This window comes from Colius striatus, chromosome 7, assembly GCF_028858725.1.
Source record: "Colius striatus isolate bColStr4 chromosome 7, bColStr4.1.hap1, whole genome shotgun sequence".
Lineage (NCBI taxonomy): Eukaryota > Metazoa > Chordata > Aves > Coliiformes > Coliidae > Colius > Colius striatus.
Genome location: NC_084765.1, coordinates 9,875,715 through 9,881,714, shown reverse-complemented (window position 1 = coordinate 9,881,714; position 6,000 = coordinate 9,875,715). Strand labels below are relative to the sequence as shown.

The 6,000-nt window shown below is 44.3% G+C and overlaps 1 protein-coding gene across 5 annotated transcripts in view; it reads left to right on the top strand.

Annotated features, from left to right (window-relative positions):
- Positions 1–518: 518 nt before the first annotated feature.
- MICAL2 (microtubule associated monooxygenase, calponin and LIM domain containing 2) overlaps positions 519–6,000 on the top strand; it is a 129,193-nt gene continuing 123,711 nt past the window's right edge. Inside the window, exon 1 of one of the 5 annotated variants that reach the window (XM_061999489.1) lies at positions 519–588. The gene's annotated coding sequence lies outside the window, so the exon portion shown is untranslated. The other 4 variants (XM_061999486.1, XM_061999487.1, XM_061999485.1 and 1 more) reach the window with 4 other exon arrangements.

The window sequence follows — 6,000 nt, the reverse complement described above, 5'->3', positions numbered from 1 at the left end:
CAGGTAGCTCATGTCGTGGCAGACTATGTCCTGACCTTGTTCTGGCACAGCCTTCTTCAAGGGCATTTAAGGTCTGAGTGACACATGCCAAGGTATTGATCAGTGTTTTAAGGTACTTAAAAGTACCTAGGATTTTTATCAGACCTTTAGGTTAGTAGATATGAGCTTTAGCCACAGCATTTTACCATCCCTGTTTCAGTAGTTCAGGGAAATCCTAATTGTTTTTCTTTGCTCATTCTTTCTCCATAAAGCTTCACTTCTACCCCGAGGAAGATGTTATTCTCGATAGAAGTCGAGAAGTTTTAGTGTTAGTACCATCAGTTACATTACCTGTCAATCTTCAACTTTCTTTTCCATAGTTTGCTATTTGCTCGCTGACCTAAGTCTTCTTAAACTCCCTGAATATATGACAACGTTTAAGGCTTCCTCAAAGACAGGACGGAAACAGACAAAAGAAACCGTTTCTGAGTTCCCTGTTTGCCGCTGTGCCGGATGTGCCCGTACACCCACACACACTTCCCCAATTCACAGGTGGCTTCTCCTCCACCGCCCCTTAGTGCCGCCAGCGGGACTGGAGCCGGGCAGCAGGTGAGTCCCTGCCTCTGGCCGGGGCTGTGGGCACCGGGCGCGGCGGGTCCCAAAAAGCGCGAGGGGGCGTGGGGAAAGGAACCCCCCTCGGCGGCTGAGGGGCGGCAGGAGCGCACCTTGCCGAGGCACGAGGGCGCCCGGCGGCGGCTCGCACGGGGCGGCCGGCTCGCCCGTCTCGGCCCGCCCCGGCCCGCCGGCCCCGCCCCGAGCCGCGCCGAGCCGAGCCGCAGGCAGCATGCGGAGCGCCCCTGCTGCCGGTAGGTCCGCGGGACGGGGGGGCGAAGGAGGAGCAGGTGCGGCGGGAGCGAGGGTCCCGCGGGGCGCGGAGCCGGCGGGTCTCTTCGCGGGTGAGGGCAGCCCAGAGCCCGGCTCTCTCCCGCCGCGGCTGGCGGAGCTCGGGGCCGCGCCGCCTCTTCGCAGGGCGCGGGGTGCCGGGCGGCCGGTGCCCGGCGGGGCGTGGGGCAGTCGCTGTGCCCGACGGGCTGAGCTTTGCTGCGCTTTGCCTTGCCGAGGTTTTGCCGGCCGCGGAGGTTTCGGGGCTGAGGGCGGCTGCTGCCCCGGCGTGTTCGCCGTAGCGTGGGGTAGGGCCGTGAGCTCGCTCCGGTGCCCTGCCGGAGGGCGACTCGGGAAAAGCAAAAATAATCTTCGTAAGTACCCTGCGATTAAGACAGCGAAATGCTTTCCAAGTGTGTTACATCACTGGAGTGGGCTATTAGTTTGGACGCGTCTTAATAAGCGTGTTAATCGGCGTTAACATCCTCTGCTCATCTTTTGGGATAATTGAACATGGCATCTCTTGGGGGTTTTTTTGTGCTTTGAAGTATGTGTTAACCTGTGATAGTAATTGTCTTGTCATGTTCGCTACGTTTTAATGTGTAAATTCAGCATGTGATTTCAATTCGGATAGTTGGCTGTGGTTGGCTCAAAGTCTGATGACTCCAGATTTGTTTGCCCCAGGCTTCTAGGGTTGAAGTTGTGTCAAGAAGTTTTAAGTTCTCTCTCAAGCTTATCGGCAAAGATCTGGAGGTCTCTGTTGACTTTAAAAACGGTTTATAATTGGCAACCTTGCTGGTGCTTTAAGCCAGAATGCGATCTGAGCGTGGAAATCAAACTGCATTCTTGTCTCTAAAGATGGTTCCTGCAGGTCAAAACTGAGGCACGTTGGTTGGCACTGCCAGGGAACTTCATATGAGCCGTGAGCCCGTTTTTCTTTTCTTTTTTTTTTTTTTTTCCTTAGAGACTGAATCATAAATAAGATGGAGCAGTTCAGTCTCGTGCTGCCAGGCCCAGCTAGGGTGTAGCTGCCCCCTCTCTGACTCTGATGTTGGTTTTGAGGAAGTTCTTAATCTCTCTGTGACTCACTGTCCTAATCTTTAAAATGGCTTAATAAGACTTGTCATGCTTGCCTCCCAGGGATATTAACATCTAAGTGATGTTTGTGAAGTTCCTTGATCTGGGAGAAAAGAAGGCATCTTGCTTCCCTCATTTTGCTGCTGTATATTGGTCGCTAATTATATTACACGGGTGGAAAACATAGTATTCAGCAACCAAACTGGAAATCATATCTGTTATCATTTACATAATGGCTCTGAATGAGTGTATGACCATATATGCTTAGTTTGAACTATCTGGGTGCTTCTCTAAATACAGTGGGTTTTATCCTTTTTGGACGATGCACTTCTGAAATACTGCACTGAAGCATCGGCAAACTTTTGCTCCTAACTCTGGAGATTTTGTACCATTTTTCTCTGTATATTATGAGGTCAGTAAAAGTTTTAAGACTTAGAATTATGTTGCCTCACTTTACACCCAACACGTCTTTCATCTTAGTCTTACTCAGACTTAAGCTTGTGTCCGGTCTCACTTTTTGACATGTTTCGCTTCTTCAGAAACTGGAAAAATGTACAACAATCTTACAGTTCTCTGCTTGAAAACACAAGCTATCTTTAAAATACAAGTGCTGTATTTATCTTTGTAACCATTTTACTTGCTGCCCAAAGTAGTAATTAGCCACTTGACTTGAATGTTGCTCCACCTCCTCCTTATCGCTGCTGTCTCCTCTTCGGGCAGAGAGCAGCACCGGTAAGTAGCAGTACTGCAGGGCTGGGGTGATGGGATCACTGGGACCGCACCTCAGAAGACATCTATATTCCATAGATCAGCCTGTGTGAGTGGATACACGTACTTGTAGCACAGACATAATGATCTTTTTCAGCTAAGGCCCCGGGTTGAGAAAGTTTCAGTCCTTTTCTTCACCTTGGTTCCTCCATACCTCCAGGCTGTGTGCTGGGGGGCTGCTCTGTGACCAGGCTGACTAGCCAGGTACGCAGAATTTTATTCACTTCTCCTTTTCAGGAATGTTGCTGGAAAGTAGATATTATCCCTCATGCTAAACAAACCTATCAAGTTTATAGCTGACAGATGAAGCTTTTAAAATGTTGCTTGATGTTGATTAGTGCTGTTCTCTTCATAGTACTAGAAAAATATATCGGAGATGCAGATTATACTGTGTGGTGGAGAAATGCAGTTCTGATGGGACACTGAATTTCCCCTTGCCATGTGGTTTGCAGCAAGGGACATGACTTTTCATGCCCTGTCTGTAAAACTGGATGCATTCTTTAGTGTATCAGTATACAGAAAGAAGTTGTCTCTGAACCTCTGAATTAATTCTTTTTTTTTTTCCTCCTTATTTACCCTTATGTTGCTCTGAACACGTACAGCAACAAAATATTCCCAATATCAGGGTAGTGGTTGTGTTGCTTTTTAGAAGAGTTCAGATTTTCATTGTTTTTGTTTAGAATCTAGAAGAAAGTATGATCTGAAAAGATCTGTGGGTTTTTTTTTTCTAAGACATTCTGAAGCAGAGTTTCCTTGTCTGGTGTCCATCACCCATTACCTTGTGGAGATGAGAGTGCCTATTTTTTGGTTGGAGATGTTATTTAAGTGTAAGAAACCATAAAACGAGAGGTGATTGCTATCCAGTGTGCTTTAAGTCTTTCACCTCTTCTAGCACGTACCTTGTATCTGCTCCAGCTGTCTCACTGCTCTGGTATTTTATAATTAGTATCTTGAAAACTCAAGGGAAAACTTTCAAATACTGTATATTTCCCACAGGGACTTTTTCTCGTAGCTGTAACATTTGTTATGAGTCCTTGGTAACCTGTATCTGTTCCTTAGGAGTCCTTCGCCTCATTTTGATTCCCCTGGCATCAGCAGAAAACCTGTTTCCTAGTGGAAGAGGTTTTGCTTTTGAGAGGCATTATGTGTTTTACTTCCCTTAAAACAATGACAATTTCAGATGACTGAAATTCAGGTCTGCCTCCCCATACAGACCTTCTGTTTTCTCAGCTTGCTCTCTTGTTGTATCTGGAGCCAACGAGCTCTAGGAAGGCTGAGGGATTGTTTGTATGTCTCTACAGGCAACTTGGCATGACTGTGTCTATAATACATGTGTACCTGCATAATATATATTTAGCATCTGTGTGCTGTGTATGTGAACAAATTGTTTCTTTGATGCACCTTTTCTTTTCAAGGTCTTTCTGTGTGAGGAGTCCATTAATTTGAAAAGTGCAGCTCTGTGTCTGGCAGCCTGGCTGCTGAGGGATGGCACACTCCTTGCTTTGCTCATCACTAGGACCAGTTTTAGAGGTGTTTATACTGCAAATTGGCTCTTTCAGAAGTGGTATTAATAGTTCAGAGTATTCCAGCACAATACATTAGACTGTTCCCAGAAAATACAGGTGCTCTAAATTAAGGCTATTAAGTGTCCGCTGATTCAGTGACCGAGCAGATACATAGTTAATATTGTATTGTGACACATTCTGGAAATTGTTGGGTTTATTTCTGACATGGAGAGGATGACTAAGAATAACTCTTTCATCTATGCATAGTTACATTTACAAGCAAGTAAAAACTTCACCAAAATGATCTTTAGTCCTGGAACTCTTAGCTCCATGAAAGGAAAAAAATTCAGCCTTGTGCTTAAATCTGAGCTTTGTGGGCTATCAAACCCTCTTCCTGTTCTGAGCTTGTAACACCCCATTCAGTGAGGGGTTATGTTTTAGGTGGTTTTGTTTTATCTTCTCCTCCAAATTTTTGTGTCAATTTACTATGCAGGAAGGGGGGGGTAAGAGAAGCCCCTTCCGTACTGGGAAAGGTAGACCTTACCATAACATATATAATAATAGACACTTCTGTCCTAGCTTATATTTAGTTCGTGTTATGATTATTTTTGTTTCAGTGTTCCAGTAACACTGGTGTAACTAGGAGGAAACTTGGGTTCATTTCTTCTTGCTTTTTCCTCTTAGAACTATAATGGTAAGACTTGGTGAGGCAAGAGAATAATTCAGAGATTATCTGTCTGTCTGGTCCTGAACCCTTTGCTACATTTTGTTAACTGGTCTCCAAAGCATCCTATTTGTATCCTGACTCCTTTGGGCAGATGGTTTATTGAATGGTGCGATGGGAATATGTGGATTAGATTTAGACTTTTATTCTTTTCACTGGCATTTAATCTATGTTTGTTTGGACAAAAAATGCCAGTAGTTTCTCTACTTTCTGCATTCAGTCAAGTGGATATTACCCATTCAGTTTTTAAAATGTCTGTGCTTGGCATCGTAAGTGTGTGTTGTGGAGTTTTGGTTTCCTAAAAATCAGGTTCTTTGGATCTGTTAGTCCCTGATAAATCCTTCTCAGACCTTTTAAGCTTGCAGCTTATTGCCTGTGTAGAATGCACTAATGCCCAAGGGGATGTTAGAGTTCATCCTTCTGTGTAACTGGCATAGCCAAGCATCGAAATATAATTTCCAAAGCCTTGTGAAATTTTTGTTGGGAGTATGCAGGGATGTTTTGTAACTAACTTCAAGTAGTCTTATGGTACTTTAGTTGCTTATCGTAACTCTTCTGTGTATTTTATGATGGTTTTTTTTGTGTAGTGTTACTTTTGAAATACTAAAATACGAGTAACATAATGTTACTCTTTTCTTATCTTTTCTTACCTGACTAGACAACTCCTGCAGCCAATTGGAAGGCTTTTAGATCTTCCAAGGCATTATTTCACATACACACACATATATTTATATACACACATAAATAATATATGATAGAATCCAGCAAAAATTATGAAGTTTTGTAAAAAGCAAAGCAGAATGTGAAGCAGGAGGAGAAGACCAATTTTCACCTTGCTATGACAAGATTTGGGTTTGACAGATAGTGGAATTCTTTTTTACATGTAATTGGGTGAGAGGGTATCACAATGACAATAATCTGTGTTACTGGCTGAGGTGAATCCCATCTGTTAGTGGTGTTAGGGATGTGCAATAGTCATGGCCTCTGAACTTGTGCACACAGGGAGCAGCACAGCGGGATTTACAGAAACAAAATGCAGTCTCTGAAGTCAGTTACTAAGAGCAA